At 49.3% G+C, this 19,840-nt stretch overlaps 1 protein-coding gene across 2 annotated transcripts in view; it reads right to left on the bottom strand.

Moving 5' to 3' along the window:
- The window catches only part of TNS1 (tensin 1), a 225,574-nt gene that overhangs the window by 162,258 nt on the left and 43,476 nt on the right, over positions 1-19,840 (bottom strand). For both annotated transcript variants that reach the window (XM_038760090.1, XM_038760131.1), the window contains exon 3: positions 5,125-5,163. The gene's annotated coding sequence lies outside the window, so the exon portion shown is untranslated. The remainder of the gene's footprint in view (positions 1-5,124; positions 5,164-19,840) is intronic.

The following is a 19,840-nucleotide window of genomic DNA, read 5'->3' as shown; positions in this document are numbered from 1 at the left end:
GACACAGACCCTGTCCCAAATGGGCAGCATGCCTAGTGGGTAGAGCCCAGGCTTGGGAGTCAGAAGTCATGGGTTCTAATCCCGGCTCTGCCACACATCTACTGTGTGACCTTAGGCAAGTCACTTCACTTCTCTGGGCCTCAGTTACCTCACCTTTAAAATGGGGATTAAGACTGTGAACCCCATGGGGGACAGGGACTGTGTCCAAGCTGATTAACTTGTATTTAGCATGGCTCAGTGGAAAGAGCACAGGCTTTAGAGTCAGAGGTCATGGGTTTGAATCCTGCTCTGCCACATATCTGCTGTGTGACCTTGGGCAAGTCACTTAACTTCTTGGAGCCTCAGTTACCTCATCTGTAAAATGGGGATGATGACTGTGAGCTCCACACGGGACAGCCTGATCACTTTGCATCCCCCCAGCGCTTAGAACAGTGCTTTGCACATAGTAAGCGCTAAACAAATGCTATTATTATTATTATTATTATTTTACCCCAGTGCTTAGAACAGTGCTTGGCACTTATTAAGTGCTTAACAAGTACCATCATTATCATAATTATTATTGTCTGCTGTGTGACCTTGGGTAAGTCATTTCACTTCTCTGGGCCTCAGTTCCCTCATCTGGTAGGGAATGTGCTGTAGCCTTAATTCTGTTTGTTCTGATGATTTTGACACCTGTCTACATGTTTTGTTTTGTTGTCTGTGTCCCCCTTCTAGACTGCGAGCCTGTTGTTGGGTAGGGACCGTCTCTATATGCTGCCGACTTGTACTTCCCAAGCACTTAGTCCAGTGCTCTGCACACAGTAAGAGCTCAATAAATAGGATTGAATGAATGAATGAATAAATGAATGGTAAAATGGGGATTAAGGCCGCGGGCCCCATGTGGGACAGGGACTGGATCCAACACAATTATCTTTCTCCATGTTTCTGTCGTGGCTTAGCGGAAAGAGCCCGGGCTTGGGAGTCAGAGGTAGTGGATTCTAATCCCAACTTCTCCACTTGTCAGCTGTGTGACACTGGGCAAGTCATTTCACTACTCTGTACCTCAGTTCCCTCATCTTTCAAATGGGGATTAAGACTGTGAGTACCACGTGGGACAATCTGATTACCTTATATCTACCCCAGTGCTGAGAACACGCTTGGCACATAGTAAGCGCTTAACAGATACCATCATTATTCATTATTATTATTATTTGTTTCTCTATGGGGGGCAGGGGGAGGTGTGTGTCAGTGTCTCCATATTTCTGCCTTTCTGTCAGGTGTTTCTGCGTTTCCCTCTGTCTCTTGGGTACGTTGCTGTCTCCATGTCTCTGTCTGGCCTATGTTTCTGTGGGACTCTGTCTCTGTGTGTCATTGTCTCCACGTCTCTGTCGTGGTTCTGTATGCCTCTCTGTCTCTTGGGTGTGTTAATGTCTCCACGTCTCTGGCATATGCTTCTGTGGGACTCTGTCTCTGGGTGTCAGTGTCTCCATGACTCTGTCATGTCTGACTTCAAGCTGTCCATCCCTTCACCCTCTCCTCCCTCACCTCCCTTCTGTCCTTCTCCAGCCCAGCCTGCACCCTCCGCTCCTCTGCCACTGCTAACCTCCTCACTGGGCCTCATTCTCGCCTGTCCCATTGTCGACCCCTGGCCCACATCCTGCCTTTGGCCTGGAATGCCCTCCCTCCTCACAGCCACCAAACTAGCTCTCTTCCCCTTTTCAAAGCCTTACTGAAAGATCACCTCCTCCAGGAGGCCTTCCCAGACTGAGCCTCCCTTTTCCTCTGCTCCTCCTCCCCTCCCCATCGCCCCTTCTCCATACGTCTGCTCTATGCCCTTTCCCACCCTACAGCACTTGTGTATATTTGTACATATTTATTATTCAGACTTTTAGACTGTGAGCCCACTGTTGGGTAGGGACTGTCTCTATATGTTGCCAATTTGTACTTCCCAAGTGCTTAGTACAGTGCTCTGCACACAATAAGCGCTCAATATGATTGATGATGATTCAATTTATTTTATTAATGATGTGTATACAGCTATGATTCTATTTATTTATATTGATGCTATAGATGCCTGTTTACTTGTTTTGATGTCTGTCTCCCCCCGTCTAGACTGTGAGCCCGTTGTTGAGTAGGAATTGTCTCTATCTGTTGCCGAATTGTATCTCTCAAGCATTTAGTACAGTGCTCTACACACAGTAAGTGCTCAATAAATATGACTGAGTGAATAAATGAATGAATGTCTCTGCATATCTCTCTGTCTTTTGTGTGTAACATCTCCATGTCTCTGTCTGTCACATGTTTCTGCGTGACTCTCTCTCTTTATGTCGGTATCTCCATATCTCCATCCGTCATGAGTTTGGGTATGTGCGTCAGTATCTCCATATCTCTGTCAGTCATGGGTTTCTGCGGGTCTCTGTGTCTCTCGTGTGTGTGATGTCTCCACGTCCGTGGTGTGTTTTTGTGTGTCCCTTGGCCTCTGTGTGCCAGTGTCTCCACGTTTGTCAATCTGTCGTGCGTGTGTGTGTCTCCATGTCTCTGTCAGACATGTATTTATGTCAGCATTTCCATGTCCTGTCTCTGTTGTGTGTTTTTTCTTTTTTTTTTTTTTTTTGTGTGTGTGTGTAGGCGGGCTCTCCTATGAATCAATGCCTTATCATGGCAGGAGAGTTGACATATGCCAATGAAGCTAGGAACTCTGCCACCAAGAGATCTTCTCTCATCAGGGTCACCCAGGAGAAGCAGCATGGCTTAGTGGCAAGAGCCTGGGCTCGGGAGTCAGAGGTCATGGGTTCTAATCCTGGCTCCACCACTTGTCTGTTCTATGACCTTAGGAAAGCCACTTCACTTCTCTGGGCCTCAGTTACCTCATCTGTAAAATGGGGATTAAGACTGTGAGCCCCACATGGGACAACCTCCTCCTCCCCCTCTCCATCCCCCCTCCTTCCCCTCCCCACAGCACCTGTATATATGTATATATGTTTGTAGGTATTTATTACACTATTTATTTTATTTGTACATATTTATTCTATTTATTTTATTTTGTTAATATATAAACAAAATATGTTATATGTTATATGTTTGTTATATGTTTGTTGTTATATGTTTTGTTTTGTTCTCTGTCTCCCCCTTCTAGACTGGAGCCCGCTGTTGGGTAGGGACCGTCTCTATATATTGCCAACTTGTACTTCCCAAGCGCTTAATACAGTGCTCTGCACACAGTAAGCACTCAATAAATACGATTGAATGAATGAATGAATGAACAACCTGATTACCATGTATCCAACCCAGCGCTTAGAACAGTGCTTGGCACATAGTAAGCCAAGCATAACAAATACCACCACCATCATCATCATCATCATCATCATCGAAACAGAAAGGTCTAAGCTGAAATATCAAAGTCTGTTCACCTGAACTGGGCAACAGCGGCATGGGAAAGAATCAGAGGTGAACAATAATAATTACTGTGGTACTTGTTAAGCACTTACTATGTGTCAAGCACTGTTCTAAGCGCTGGGGTAGATACAGGCAAATCAGGTCAGATATAGTCCCTGTCCCACATGGGGCTCACAGTCTTCATCCCCATTTTACAGATGAGGAAACTGAGGCCCAGAGAAGTGAAGTGACTTGCCCAAGGTCACACAGCAGACAAGTGGTGGAGGTGGGATTAGAACCCATGACCTTCTGACTCCCAGGCCCGGGGTCTTGTCAATACACCATGCTGCTTATTCATTCATTCATTCAATCATATTTATTGAGCGCTTACTGTGTGCAGAGCACTGTACTAAGCACTTGGGAAATACAAATTGGCAACATGCTTATCATGATCAAGTGATCAAAACTGATCAAAGACAATGACAGAGACTCAAATTTTTTTACTGTGCGGAAGAAGGGAATGGTAAACCGCTTTGGAATCTTTCCCAAGAAAAGTCTATGGTAAAGTCCATGAAGTCGCCGTGTGATCTTGGGCCAGTCATTTTACTTCTCTGGGCCTCAGTTCCCTCATCTGTAAAATGAGGATGGAGACTGTAAGCCCCATGTGGGACAGGGATTGTGTCCAACATCATCATCAATCGTATTTATTGAGCGCTTACTGTGTGCAGAGCACTGTACTAAGCGCTTGGGAAGTACAAGTTGGCAACATACAGAGACAGTCCCTACCCAACAGTGGGCTCACAATGTAAAAGGGGGAGACAGAGAACAAAACCAAACATACTAACAAAATAAAATAAATAAATAAATAAATAAATAAATAAATAAATAAATAAATAAATAAAACACGATTTGCTTGGATCCGTCCCAGCGCTTAGTACAGTGCCTGGCACATAGTAAGCACTTCACGAATACCACAGTTATTAATTATTACTATTATTTGATGATGACAATGTGTGTGTCGGTGTCTCCATGTCTCTGCCTATCATGTGAAAGAGCCCGGGCTTGGGAGTCATAGAGGATGTGGGTTCCGGCTCTGCCCTTTGTCTGCTTTGTGACCTTGGGCAAGCCATTAAACTTCTCTGGACCTTAGTTGCCTCATCTGTAAAATGGGGATTGAGACTGTGAGCCCCACACGGGGCAACCTGATTACCTTGTATCTACCTCAGCACTTAAACAGTGCTTGGCACATAGTAAGCGCTTAACAACTACCATCATTATTATTATTATGTGTTTGTATGTGTGAGTCCGTGTCTCTGTCCATCTGCTCTGTGTTCCTGCGCATCTCTCTGTCTCTTGTGTGTGTCTGTCTCTGCATCCCTAGCTCTCTCTGACTCTGTCCTGGGTGAGGGTACAGTGGGTGGTAGGGTGCCATCATCATCATAATAATAGTATTTATTTAGCACTTACTAGCACTGTACTAAGCGCTGGGGTGGATACAAGTCAATCGGGTCGGACACAGCCCCTGTACCACGTGGGGCTCACAATCTCCATCCCCATTTTCCAGATGAGGTCACTGAGGCCCAGAGAAGTGAAGCGACTTGCCCAAGGCCACACAGCAGAGAAGTGGCAGAGCCGGGATTAGAGCCCATGACCTTCTGACTCCCAGGCTGGTGCTGCGTCCCCTAGGCCAGGCCTTCCGTGTCCCAGCACCCCCCCACCCCGAGGTCTTCCTCACCCCCCTCGCCCCCTCTGCCCCAGAAACCCCCTTACCGGGTCTACATTGTCGGCCGGGCTTCCCGTGCTGAGAGGCTGCGGAGAGGCAGGAGGGAGAGCACGTCAGCATTCATTCATTTCATTCAATCGTATTTATTGAGCGCTTACTATGCACGGGGCACTGTACTAAACGCTTGGGAGAGTACAGATCGGCAACATATAGAGACGGTCCCTACCCAACAACAGGCTCACAGTCTGGAACGGGGAGACAGACAACAAAACAAATCAAATAGACAAGTGTCAATACCAACACCCAGAAAACAGCACACACACACACACACACACAAATACACATGTAACCCCCATGTAACCCCCCGGGGGACTGAAGTGACAAGAGCCGAGGGGCCACAGACTGGAACGGGGACAAGAAAAGGACATCACAGTCTACTCTAATAATGATAATAATAATGATTATAGTAATAATAATAATTGTGGTATTTGTTAACGCTGACTGTGTGCCAGGCACAGTACTAGAGAAGCAGAGAAGTAGAAGTAGAGAAGCAGCATGGCACAGTAGAGAAGCAAGATTGTGCAGTGGCTAAAGCCCAGTGCCTCGGAGTCAGAAGGTCATGGGTTCTGATCCCGGCTCCGCCACTGGTCTGCTGGGTGACTTTGGGCAAGTCACTTCACTACTCTGGGCCTCAGTTCCCTCAACTGGAAAATGGGGATTAAAACTGTGAGCCCCCCGTGGGACAACCTGTTCACCTTGTAACCTCCCCAGCGCTTAGAACAGTGCTTTGCAAATAGTAAGTGCTTAACAAATACCATCATTATTATTATTATTATTACTCTGGGCCTCAGTTCCCTCATCTGGAAAATGGGGATTGAGACTGTGAGCCCCAAGTGGGACAGGGACTGTGTCCAATCCAATTTGCTTGGATCTGCCCCAGTGTTCAGTACAGTGCCTGGAACATAGTAAATGCTTAACAAATACAACAATCATCATTATCATCTTTATCGTTACTAAGCACCAGGATGGATAATAATAATAATAACAATAATAATGGTATTTGTTAAGCACTTACTATGTGCCAAGCACTGTTCTAAGTGCTGGATCCAAGCCAGTCGGGTTGGGCACAGTCCCTGTCCCCAGCCCTGCCCTCTGGGCCCTAATAATAATAATAATGATGATGGTATTTATTAAGTGCTTACTACGTGCCAGGCACTGTACTAAGCACCGGGGTGCAAATCAGGTTGGACACCATCCCTGTCCCCCGTGGGGCTCACAGTCTTCATCCCCAATTTACAGATGGGGGAACTGAGGCCCAGAAAAGTGAAGTGACTTGCCCAAGGTCACCTAGCAGACTGTGAGCCCACTATTGGGTAGGGACTGTCCCTATATGTTGCCAACTTGTACTTCCCAAGCGCTTAGTACAGTGCTCTGCACACAGTAAGCGCTCAATAAATACGATTGATGATGAAGTGGCAGAGCCGGGACTAGAACCCAGGTCCTTCTAACTCCCAGGCCCGGGCTCTACCCCCTAGGTCACACTGCTTCTCTGTTAGTAGTTAGTAGACATGACCCCCGTCCTCAGGAGCTGACAGGCTACTGTGCGCCAAACACTGTGCTGAGCATTTGGGAGAGGACACTAGAGTTGGTAGACACGATCCCTGCCCTTGAGGAGCTCATATTCCAGTGTGGGCAGAGCACTGTACCGAGCATTTGGGAGCAGACAGTCCAGTTTGGGCCTCAGGATGTAGCTGGACCGGCTCTACCCAGCCTCCGGCTCGCTGCAGGTGTCCCCGCCCCCAGATGTCTGGCCCCCAGGGCCCCCCAAACCTTCCCACTACCACTCTGTGTCTCCCCCAGAGACAATGTCAAACCTAGGCACCGTGAAACTGGGCACCACAACAGAGACAATCTCTCTTCCTGTGGCAGTTCTCCCCCTGCCCACCCCCTCTTCCTCACCCCCTCTTCCTCCTGCCCCCCAACACCTCCCCCACTGCCCCCGCAACTTAATAATAATAATAATGGCATTAAGCGCTTACTATGTGCAAAGCACTGTTCTAAGCGCTGGGGAGGTTACAAGGTGATCAGGTTGTCCCCTGGGGGTGCTCACAGTCTTCATCCCCATTTTACAGATGAGGTCACTGAGGCACAGAGAAGTTAAGTGACTCGCCCAAAGTCACACAACTGACAATTGGCGGAGCCGGGATTTGAACCCCTGACCTCTGACTCCAAAGCCTGTGCTCTTTCCACTGCTTCCCCACTTCCCCCATCAACGCTCCCCACCGCCCTCCCCCAGGGCCAACAGCCAGGCCAGCTTCCAACCCGGCTCTTCCGAGTGACCTGGGCCAAGTCACTTCACTTATGAGAAACAGCATGGCTCAGTGGAAGGAGCCCGGGCTTTGGAGTCAGAGGTCATGGGTTCAAATCCCAGCTCCGCCAATTGTCAGTTGTGTGACTTCGGGCAAGTCACTTAACTTCTCTGTGCCTCAGTGACCTCATCTGTAAAATGGGGGTGAAGACTGTGAGCCCCCCGTGGGACAACCTGATCACCTTGTAACCTCCCCAGCACTTAGAACAGTGCTTTGCACATAGTAAGCACTTAATAAATGCCATCATTATTATTATTCACTTCTCTGGGCCTCAGTTTCTTCATCTGGAAAATGGGGTTTAAGACCGTGAGGCCCACAGAGGACAGGGACTGGATCCAACCCGATGTGCTTGGATCCGTTCCAGCGCTCAGTACAGTGCTCCGCACATAGTAAGCACTTAATAAATACCATCATTATTATTATTATTTCACCAGCTCCACCGCCCATTCATTCATTCAGTTCATTCAATCGTATTTACCGAGCGCTTACTGTGTGCAGAGCACTGGACTAAGTGCTTGGAAAGCACAATTCGGCAACGGATAGCGACAATCCCTACCCAACAACGGGCTCATCAGCCGGGGCGTTTGTGCTTCTCTCTAAAACCCTCCCAACACAAACATGCACAAACGCACAACCACGCACACACACATGCACAAACACACCCACGTACCCACACAACGACACAAAACAGTTGGCCTCCAGGTTCTACACAGGTCACTGACCTCTAAACGCTGCCCGGATCTCTCCCTTCCTGGCTTTTGTCTCTGTTTGTGTGTGTGTGTGTCTCCCTTCTTGCTCCTCTCTGGGCATCACCACCCGGTTGCCCAATTTCTCTGGTTTTCTCCCTCTCCGGAGGTACCCGCCCTTGGAACGAGGCCCTGGCACAGGCACATTCTTCTTCTATCACGAGACTGGAGAGGTGCCCAGGTAGGGGGTGGGGTGGGGGGAGAGGGTGGTGGGGAGGGGCAGGAGCAGTGGAGGAGGAGGGCAAACATGTGCTGAGCAATGGTCAAAGCGGGGGGAGCACTGTGGGTGGAAGGAGGAGCAATGGTCAGGCCAAGGCGGCAGAAAGGGGAACACTGGGGGGAGGAGGGAGGAGCAAGGATTAGAGCTGGAAGTGAGGCAGGAGAGGGAGCGCTGGGGGCGGAGGGAGGAGCAATGGTCAGGGCAGGGGAAGCATTATAATGACATTTATTAAGCACTTACTATGTGCAAAGCACTGTTCTAAGCACTGGGGAAGTTCCAAGGTGATCAGGTTGTCCCACTGGGGGCTCACAGTCTTAATTCCCATTTTACAGATGAGGTAACTGAGGCCCAGAGAAGTTAAGTGACTTGCCCAAAGTCACACAGCTGACAATTGGCGGAGCCGGGATTTGAACCCATGACCTCTGACTCCAAAGCCCGGGCTCTTTCCACTGAGCCACGCTGCTTCTCTAGCATTAGGGGTGGGGAGCACTGGGGGCCGAGGGAGGAGCAATGGTTAGAGCAGGGGCAGCATTATAATGACATTTATTAAGCGCTTACTATGTGCAAAGCACTGTTCTAAGCACTGGGGAAGTTCCAAGGTGATCAGGTTGTCCCACTGGGGGCTCACAGTCTTAATCCCCATTTTACGGATGAGGTAACTGAGGCCCAGAGAAGTTAAGTGACTTGCCCAAAGTCACACAGCTGACAATTGGCGGAGCCGGGATTTGAACCCATGACCTCTGACTCCAAAGCCCGGGCTCTTTCCACTGAGCCACGCTGCTTCTCTAGCATTAGGGGTGGGGAGCACTGGGGGCCGAGGGAGGAGCAATGGTTAGAGCAGGGGGAGCACTAGGTTGGAGGGAGTTGCAACGGTCAGGGCAGGAAGAGCGGCAGAAGAAGGAGCACTGGGGGCAGAGGGAGGAGCAATGGCCAGGGCAGGGGGAGCACTGGTAGTGGGGGAGCACTGGGGGTGAAGAGAGGAGCAATGGTCAGGGCATGGGTGGGAAGAAGCATGGCTTAGTGGCAAGGGCCTGGGTTTGGGAGTCAGAGGATGTGGGTTCTAATCCCAGCTCCGCCGCTTGTCTGCTGTGTGACCTTGGGCAAGTCACTTCACTTCTCTGGGCCTCAGTGACCTCATCTGTGAAATGGGGATGAAGACTGTGAGCCCCACGTGGGACAACATGATTACCTTGTAACTACCCCAGAGCTTAGAAGCAGCATGGCTTAGTGGCAAGGACCAGGCTTGGGAGTCAAAGGATGTGAGTCCTAATCCCGTCTCCATCGTTTATCTGCTATGTGACTTTGGGCAAATGACTTCACTTCTCTGGGCTTCAGTGACCTCATCTGTAAAATAGGGATTAAGACTGTGAGCCCCATGTGGGACAAACTGATTACCCTGTATCTACCCCAGCGCTTAGAACAGTGCTCAGCACATAGTAAGTGCTTAACAAATACAACAATTATTATTATTATTATTAGAACAGTGCTCGGCATATAGTAAGCACTTAACAAATACCATCATTATTCTTCTAGACTATGAGCCCGTTGTTGGATAGGGACCATCTCTATCTTAGAGACGGTTTTGGAGAAGCAATGTGGCTCAGTGGAAAGAGCACGGGCTTTGGAGTCAGAGGTCATGGGTTCAAATCCCAGCTCCTCCAGTTGTCAACTGTGTGACCTTGGAGAAGTCACTTAACTTCTCTGTACCTTACTTACCTCATCTGGAAAATGGGGATTAAGATTGTGAGCCCCCTGTGGGACAACCTGATCACCTTGTAACCTCCCCAGCGCTTAGAACAGTGCTTTGCACATAGTAATGCCATCATTATCTGCTGCCGATTTGTACTTTCCAAGTGCTTAGTCCAGTGCTCTGCACACAGTAAGCGCTCAATAAATAGGATTGAATGAATGAATATTATTATTATTTTTATGGGGAGCAGTGGGGGCGGAGGACAAGGAGTTAGTAGAGGGGTGGAGGGCGGGGTCATAGCGCAGTCCACGTTGTGTCTCCGTCCGGCCGCGCGGGGGCGCTGAGGAGCGGGGGGCCTGCCTGGGGGCGTTGCCCGAGGGGGGCGTGGCCCCCTGCGGGCTGGCCGTCTCCTCCAATCGGATTCAGTCCCCGCCCAAGACCCCGCCCTCCGTCCCCGCCCCCCGGCCAATCGCCGCGGGCGCCGCTGCTGCGGTCTCCTTTCGCCCTGGTTGTCGCCGCCGCCGCCGCCGCCAGGGGTCGCTGCCGAGCACGTGACCACAGCCTGGGCGCTCGCGCGCATGCGCGCACTCTCACTCATTCATTCATTCATTCATTCATTCATTCATTCATTCATTCACTCATTCATTCTAATCTCGGCTCCGCCACTTATCAACTGTGTGACCTTGGGGAAGTCACTTGACTTCTCTGTGCTTCAGTTGCCTCATCTGTAAAATGGGGATTAAGTCTGGGAGCCTCACGTGGGACAACCCGATTACCTTGTATCTCCCCCAGTGCTTCGAACAGTGCTTGGCACATAGTAAGCACTTAACAAATACCGATATTATTATCATTATTATTATTAATTCATTCATCCATCCATCCATCCATTCATGCACTCATATTTACTGAGTGCTTACTGTGTGCAGAGCACTGTACTAAGCACTTGGGAAGGACATTAAAGCAATAAGCAGACACATTTCCTGTCCACAGCAAGCTCACAGCTTAGGGGGGTTGGGGTGGGGGGACAAAGACATCAATGCAAATAAACAGATATCAATTAAAATAAATAAATTACAGATAATAATAAATAATAACAATGGCATTTATTAAGTGCTTCCTATGTGCAAAGCACTGTTCTAAGCACTAGGGAGGTTACAAGGTGATCAAGTTGTCCCATGGGGAGCTCACAGTCTTAATCCCCATTTTACAGATGAGGTAACTGAGGCCCAGAGAAGTTAAGTGACTTGCCCAAAGTCACACAGCTGACAATTGGCAGAGTCGGAATTTGAACACATGACCTCTGACTCCAAAGGCCGTGCTCTTTTCCACTGAGCCACGCTGCTTCTCTAATATACATATATATATATATATATATATATATATAAGTGCTGTGGGGCCTCTCGTTCATTCAATCGTATTTATTGAGCACTTACTGTGTGCAGAGCACTGGACTAAGCCCTTGGGAAGTACAAATCGGCAACATATAGAGACAGTCCCTACCCAACAATGGGCTCACAGTCTAGAAGTGGCTAAGCGCTTAGTACAGTGCTCTGCACACAATAAGCGCTCAATAAATATGATTGAATGAATGAACTTATGTCTCCCCCTTCTAGACTGTAAGCCCGTTGTTGGGTAGGGACCGTCTCTATAAGTTGCCGACTTGAACTTCCCAAGCGCTTAGTACAGTTCTCTGCACATAGTAAGCACTCAATAAATACAATTGAATGAATATACAGAATTTGTTGTAAAATCTGTCTCTCCCTCTAGACTGTAAGCTCCTTGTGGGCAAAGCACAAGTCTACTGACTCTGTAGACTGTAAGTTCATTGTGGGTAGGGAATGTATCTGTTTGTTGTTGAGCAGTCCTCTCCCAAGTGCTTATGCCAGTGCTTTGTCCACAGTAAGTGTTCAATAAATATAACTGAATGAATGAATTTATGCATATACATGTAATTTATTGTAAAATCTGTCTCTGCCTCTAGACTGTAAGCTCCTTGTGGGCAAGGAACGTGTCTACCGACTCTGTAGACTGTAAGCTCTTTGTGTTGAGGGAATGTATCTGTTTACTGTGGTACTGTCCTCTCCCAAGCACTTAGTACAGTACTCTGCACATAGTAAGCGCTCAATAAATACGATTGAATGAATGAGTGGTTACTGTGTGCACAGCACTGTACCAAGTGCTTGGGAGAGGACAATACAACAATAAACAGACACATTCCCTGTCCACAAGGAGATGACAGTCTAGAGTAAGTCTCCATCTCTGTCTCTCTCCTCTTTCCTTTTCTCTTTCTCTCTCTCTCCATCACTCTTTCTTTCTCCCTTTCTATTTAATAATAATAATAATTATGGAATTTATTAAGCACTTACTGTGTGAAAAGCACTGTTCTAAGCACTGGGGAGGTTACAAGGTTATCAGGTTGCCCCACAGGGGGCTCACAGTCTTCATCCCCATTTTACAGATGAGGTAACTGAGGCCCACAGAAGTGAAGTGACTTGCCCAAAGTCACACAGCTGACAATTGGCAGAGCTGGGATTAGAACCCATGACCTCTGACATTCATTCATTCATTCAATCGTATTTATTGAGTGCTTACTGTGTGCGGAGCACTGTACTAAGAGCTTGGGAAGTACAAGATGGCAACATATAGAGACAGTCCCTACCCAATAGTGGGCTCACAGTCTAGAAGGGGGAGACAAAGAACAAAACAAACATTAACAAAATAAAATAAGTAGAATAACTATGTACAAGTAAAATAAATAGAGTAATAAATACATACGAACATATATACATATATACAGGTGCTGTGGGGAAGGGAAGGAGGTAAGGCTGGGCGCTCAGTCTGGGAAGGCCTCCTGGAGGAGGTGAGCTCTCAGTAGGGCCTTGAAGGGTGGAAGAGAGCTAGCTTGGTGGATGTGGGGAGGAGGGAGGGGGATGATGTGGGCCAGGGGTTAACGGCGGGACAGGTGAGAGCAAGGCACGGTGAGGAGATGAGCGGCAGAGGAGCGGAGGGTGCGGGCTGGACTGTAGAAGGAGAGAAGGGAGGTGAGGTAGGAGGGGGCGAGGTGATGGACAGCCTTGAAGCTGAGGGTGAGGAGTTTCTGCCTGATGTGTAGGTTGACTGGTAGCCACTGGTGATTTTTGAGGAGGGGAGTAACATGCCCAGAGTGTTTCTGGACAAAGACGATCCAGGCAGCGGCGTGAAGTATGGATTGAAGTGGGGAGAGACAGGAGGTTGGGAGATCGGAGAGGAGGCTGATACAGTAATCCAGACGGGATAGGATGAGAGCTTGAACGAGCGGGGTAGTGGTTTGGATGGAGAGGAAAGGGTGGATCTTGGCAATGTTGCGGATGTGAGTCTGGCAGGGTTTGGTGACGGCTTGGATGTGAGGGGTGAACGAGAGACCGGAGTCGAGAATGACACCAAGGTTGTGGGCTTGTGAGATGGGAAGGGTGGTAGTGCCGTCAACAGTGATGGGAAAGTCAGGGAGAGGGCAGGGTTTGGGAGGGAAGACAAGGAGTTCAGTCTTGGACATGTTGAGTTTTAGGTGGCGGGCAGACATCCAGATGGAGATGTCCTGAGGGCAGGAGGAGATGTGAGCCTGGAGGGAGGGAGAGAGAGCAGGGGCAGAGAGGGGAAAGCCCGCGTGCTCTTTCCACTGAGCCATGATCATCTGTCTCCCCTCGGGGCCCCCAGACTCGTTGGGGGCAGGGAATGTGTCTGTTTGTTGTTGTATTATTCCCTCCCACACACTTAGTCCAGTGCTCTGTACACAGTGAGCGTTCAATAAATACGATTGCATTAATGAATGAATGAATGAATGGTCATTATCCTTCTACAACCCAGCCCGCACACTTTGCTCCTCTAATGTGAGCCTTCTCACTGGGTCTTGATGTTGCCTATCTTAGCTACCAACACATGGCCCATGTCCTGCCTCTGGCCTGGAAGGCCCTCCCTCCTCAAATAATGATGGTATTTGTTAAGCGCTTACTATGTGCCAAGCACTGTTCCAAGCACAGGAGGAGATACAAGGTCATCAGGTTGTCCCATGTGGGGCTCACAGTCTTACTCCCCATTTTACAGAAGAGGTCACTGAGGCACAGAGAAGTGAAATGACTTGCCCAAAGTGGTGGAGCTGGGATTAGAACCCACGACCTCTGACTCCCAAGCCCGGGCTCTTTCCACTAAGCCACACTGCTTCCAGACAAAGACTCTCCCCCTCCTGCAAAGCCTTATCGAAGGCCCATCTCCTCCAAGAGGGCTTCCCTGACTAAGCCCCAGTTTCCTCTTCTCCCTCCTGTTATTGTAATAATAACAATAATAATAATAATAATACAAATCAGAGCCAGTCACTGCCTTGGAAGACAGGATGACCAGCAGCCAGATAAAAGTGGAAATTCATTCAATTCATTCATTCAATCGAATTTATTGAGCGGTTACTGGGTGCAGAGCACTGTATTAAGCCCTTTGGGGAGGACAATCCAACAATAAGCAGACACAGAAACGAACTGGCAGAGGTGAAGAGGGTCAAAATTGGCGCTGCAGAGTGGGGGTATGGACAGTGTATGTGGGTAGGGGCATACTAAGCACTGGGGTGGATCAAGCAAATCAGGTTGGACACATCCCTGTCCCACGTGGGGCTCACAGTCCCAATCCCCATTTTCCAGATGAGAGAACTGAGGCCCAGAGAACTGAAGTGACTCACCCAAGGTCACACAGCAGACATGTGGCAGAACCCATGACCATCTAATTCCCAGGCCCGTGCTCTATCCATTACAGTAAGCCCGTTGTTGGGTAGGAATAGTCTCTATTTGTGCTGAATTGTACTTTCCAAGCACTTAGTACAGTGCTCTGCCCAAAGTAAATGCTCACTAAATATGATTGAATGAATGAGGCTGATAGTGTGGCCTACTGGAAAGACCAAGGGTTCAGGAGTCAGGAAGCCTGGGTTCTAACCTGGGCCCTGCCACTGGCCTGCCCTGTGACCTCACCCAAGTCACTTCACCTCTCTGGGCTTGAGTCTGTTCATCACCAAAATGGGGCTAAGATTCCTACCTCGTACAGCCTGGAAGGATTCATTCATTCATTCAATCATATTTACTGAGTGCTTACTGTGTGCAGAGCACTGTACTAAGCACTTGGGAAGTACAAGTTGGCAGCACATAGAGACGGTCCCTACCCAACAACGGGCTCACAGTCTAGAAGGGGGAGACAGAGAACAAAACAAAACATGTAGACACGTGTCATCAGAGCAAACAGAATTAAAGCTAAATGCATATCATTAACAAAATAAATAGAATTGTAAATATGTACAAGTAAAATAGAGTGATAAATTTGTGCTGTGGGGAGGCGAAAGAGGTAGGGCAGGGGGATGGGGAGGAGGCGAGGGATGATGTCCTTGTATCCATTCATTTATTCAATCATATTTCTTGAGCACTTACTGTGCACAGAGCACTGGACTAAGCACTTGGGAGAGGACAATACAACAATAAACAGACACACTCCCTGCCCATAAGTAGCTTATAGTCTGGAGAGGGGGAGACAGACATTAACATAAATGAATAAATGACAAATCTGGATATGAGTGGTGTGGGGCTGGATGTGGAGAAGAACCAAGTGAGCAAGTCAGGGCAATGCAGAAGGTAGTGGGAGAAGAGGAAAGGTGGGCTTAGTCAGGGAAGGCCACCTGGAGGAGGTGAGCTCTCAGTAGGACTTTGAAGGGAGGAAGAGGGCTAGTTTGGTGGATGTGAGGAAGGAGGGCATTCCAGGCCAGGGGAAGGACATGGGCTGGGGGTCAATGGGGGGACAGGCGAGAACGAGGCCCGGTGAGGAGGTGAGCGGTGGCAGAGGAGTGGAGGGTGCGGTCTGGGAGGGAGAAGGACAGAAGGGAGGTGAGGGAGGAGCGGGCAAGGGGGTGGATGGCTTTTAAAACCAATGGTGATGTTTTTTTTTTATGCAGACAGGGATGGGCAACCGCTGTATGTTTTCGAGGAGCAGTGTGACAGGCCCTGAACGTTTTTATCGAAAACTGATCCAGACATCAGAGTGAAGTACGAATTGGAGTGGGGAGAGGCAGGAGGCTGGGAGGTCAGCGAGGAGGCTGATGCAGGCATCCAGGCGGGAGAGGATGAGTGATTGGATTAATGGGGTAGCAGATTGGATGGCTCTAGCCCACTGTTTGGCACAGAGTAAATACTTAACAAATATTATTATTATTGTTGTTGTTGTTATGACAACCCACAGGGGCTCTGGCGCCGTGGGGCCTGTCAGATGAGGAGAGAGGCCCTCTGGCCTGGTTTGGGGGGCATCCCGGTGGAGGCTGGGAGCTGGATGAGAATGCTCTGGATGACAGTGCTCTGCACACAGTAAGCGCTCAATAAATACGATTGATTGATGAGAAGGAAGGGCGGGTGGGGAGTCCCAGGCTCCCCGTGACCCCTGCCCCTTCGGGACGGGGTTCTGGGGTGTCCCTCTCTGAGCGGCGGTCCCCCCTCCGCCGGCCCCCGGGAGGCCTGAGGAATTCCATTTACGGCCCTGAGAACGTGTCTCTCCAGCTGTTCTCAGGCCCGCTGCCCGCTGGTCCGCCTCCTCCCCGCTCCCAGCCCAAGGGACCCAACGGGGCCGCCCTCCCCGCCAGCTGTTGCCTCTCTCCCACCGCCGGACGTTGACCCCTCGCTGGATGCTGCCCCACCACCAGATCGATCAATCGGTGGTAGTTATTGAGCACTTACTATATGCAGAGCACTGTACTAGGCACTTGGAAGAGTCCAATCCAGCAGAACGCTGACCCTCCACCAGACCAGATAATAATAATAATGACTATGGTATTTGTTTAGTGCGTACTATGTGCCAAGAACCGTTCTGAGCCCATTTGTTGGGGAGGCATTGTCTCTATATGTTGCCGGCTTGTACTTCCCAAGCGCTTAGTACAGTGCTCTGCACACAGTAAGCGCTCAATAAATACAATTGAATGAATGAATGGGGTAGATACAAGGTGATCAGGTTGTCCCACGTGGGGCTCACAGTCTTCATCCCAGCAGATAAGCAGCGTGGCTTAGTGGCAAGAGCCCGGGCTTGGGAGTCAGAAGTCATGGGTTCTAATCCCGGCTCCACCACTTGTCAGCTGTGTGACCTTGGGCAAGTCACTTAACTTCTCTATGCCTTAGTTAACTCCTCTGTAAAATGTGGATGAAGACTGTGAGCCCCACATGGGACAACCTGATTACCTTGTATCTACCCCAGGGCTTAGAACAGTGCTTGGCAAATAGTAAGCGCTTAACAAATATCAACATTATTACTATCATTATTATCATCCCCATTTTATTCAGGAGGTAACTGAGGCAGGGAGAAGTGAAGCGGCTTGCCCAAGGTCACACAGCAGACAAGTGGCAGAGGCGGGATTAAAACCCACGTCCTCTCACTTCCAAGCCCGGGTTCTTGCCACTATGCCAAGCTGCTTGTACTAAGATGCTGCCCCTCTGCCAGATGCTCTCCCTCCGAACCCCGTCCCATCGACAACTTGCCTCCCCTCCGGACTCTGCCATCCTACCAAACGCTGTCATCCACAACAGGAAATGGCCTCTTCCCTGGCCACCGCTCTCCTCTTCAGCCACCCCCCCCCCTCCACTGGCCATCTCTCTCCCCATTGGCTCCCCATGTGGGACAACCTGATTACCCTGATAGAGAAGCAGCGTGGTTCAGTGGAAAGAGCCCGGGCTTTGGAGTCAGAGGTCATGGGTTTAAATCCCGGTTCTGCCAATTGTCAGCTGTGTGACTTTGGGTAAGTCATTTCACTTCTCTGGGCCTCATCTGGGAAATGGGGATGAAGACTGTGAGCCCCCTGTGGAACAACCTGATCACCTTGTAACCTCCCCAGTGCTTAGAACGGTGCTTTGCACGTAGTAAGTGCTTAATAAATGCCATTATTATTATTATTACCCTGTGTCTACCCCTGCACTTAGAACAGTGCTTGGCACATAGTAAGCGCTGAACAAAGACCATCATCATTATTGTAATTATTATAATAAATACGATTGAATGAAAGAATATCCTCCCCACGGGCCTCTGCTCTCCTCTCCAACTGCCACCCTCCCCACCGGTCACTGCCCTACTCTCTGACCACTGCCCTCTCTGCTGGCCACCATGGCCAGCTCCCCCCTTTGGGCTTCCGGGCCCTGGAAAAACTAAGCGCCCGAGTTCCAGGATGGAGCGGCCTCGTCTTCTGCCTGAGCCGGCCAGCATCTCCCCGAAAAGAAGACTGGTAGCTCAGCAAGATGGAGGTGGGTGGGGTCGGGAGCAAACTCCATCACCATAATAATGATGGTATTTGTTAATAATAATAATAATAATGATGGCATTTGTTAAGCGCTTACTATGTGCAGAGCACTGTTCTAAGCGCTGGGGGGGATACAAGGTGATTAAGGTGTCCCACGAGGGGCTCACAGTCTTAATCCCCATTTTACAGATGAGGTAACTGAGGCTCAGAGAAGTTAAGTGACTTGCCCAAGGTCACACAGCAGATATGTGGTGGAGTTGGGAATCGAACCCATGACCTCTGACTCCAAAGCCCGTGCTCTTTCCATTGAGCCACGCTGCGCTTACTATGTGCAAAGCACTGCTCTAAGCACTGGGGAGGTTACAAGGTGATCAGGTTGTCCCACAGGGGGCAGTTTTAATCCCCATTTTACAGATGAGGTAACTGAGGCCCAGAGAAGTTAAGTGACTTGCCCAAAGTCACACAGCTGACAGTTGGCAGAGCCAGGATTTGAACCCATGACCTCTAACCCCAAAGCCCGTGCTCTTTCCACTAAGCCACGCTGCTTCTTTATCCCACCATCCCAGAGAGACAGCATGGGATAGTGGATAGAGCATGGGTTTACGAGGCAGAACGTCATGGGTTCTAATCCCGACTCCGCCACTTTGCTGTGTGACCTTGGGCAAGCCACTTCACTTCTCTAGGCTTCAGTTCCCTCATCTGCAAAATGAGGATTAAGATCATGAGCCCCATGTGGGACAACCTGCTTATGTTGTATCTACCCCAGTGCTTAGAACAGTGTTAACAAATACCATTATTATTATTTTTTTTTTTTTTTTTTTTTTTTTTTTTTTTTTTTTTTCTTAGTGGCAAGAGCCCGGGCTTGGGAGCCAGAGGTTGTGGGCTCTAATCCCAGCTCTGCCACTTGTCTGCTGTGTGACCCTGGGCAAGCCACTTTACTTCTCTGTGCCTCAGTTCCCTCATCTGTCAAAAGGGGATTAAGACTGTGAGTCCCATGTGGGACAACCTGCTTACCTTGTATCTACCCCAGTGCTTAGAATGGTGTTTGGCACAATAGTAAGCTCTTAACAAATACCATAATTGTTATTATTATTATTATTATTATTATTATTATCTCTCCCAGCTCTGCCCCCAGCCCCATCTCCCCCACCTCCACTCCCCACTCCCCCAACTCAGCCCCCCTGCCCCATCTCCATGAGCCCCACGAGAGGCAGCATGGCTCCGTGGAAAGAGCCTGGGCTTGTGAGTCAGAGATCATGGGTTCTAATCCCACCTCTGCCACTTGTCAGCTCTGTGACTTTGGGCAAGTCACCACTTCTCTGAGCCTCAATTCCTTCATCTGTAAAATCCTCAAAAATCTCCAGTGGTTACCAATCAATCTGCGCATCAGGCAGAAACTCCTCACCCTGGGCTTCAAGGCTGTCTATCCCCTCGCCCCCTCCTACCTCACCTCCCTTCTCTTCTTC

Source organism: Tachyglossus aculeatus, chromosome 1, assembly GCF_015852505.1.
Source record: "Tachyglossus aculeatus isolate mTacAcu1 chromosome 1, mTacAcu1.pri, whole genome shotgun sequence".
NCBI classification, from domain to species: domain Eukaryota; kingdom Metazoa; phylum Chordata; class Mammalia; order Monotremata; family Tachyglossidae; genus Tachyglossus; species Tachyglossus aculeatus.
This window is presented reverse-complemented; position numbering and strand designations above follow the sequence as displayed.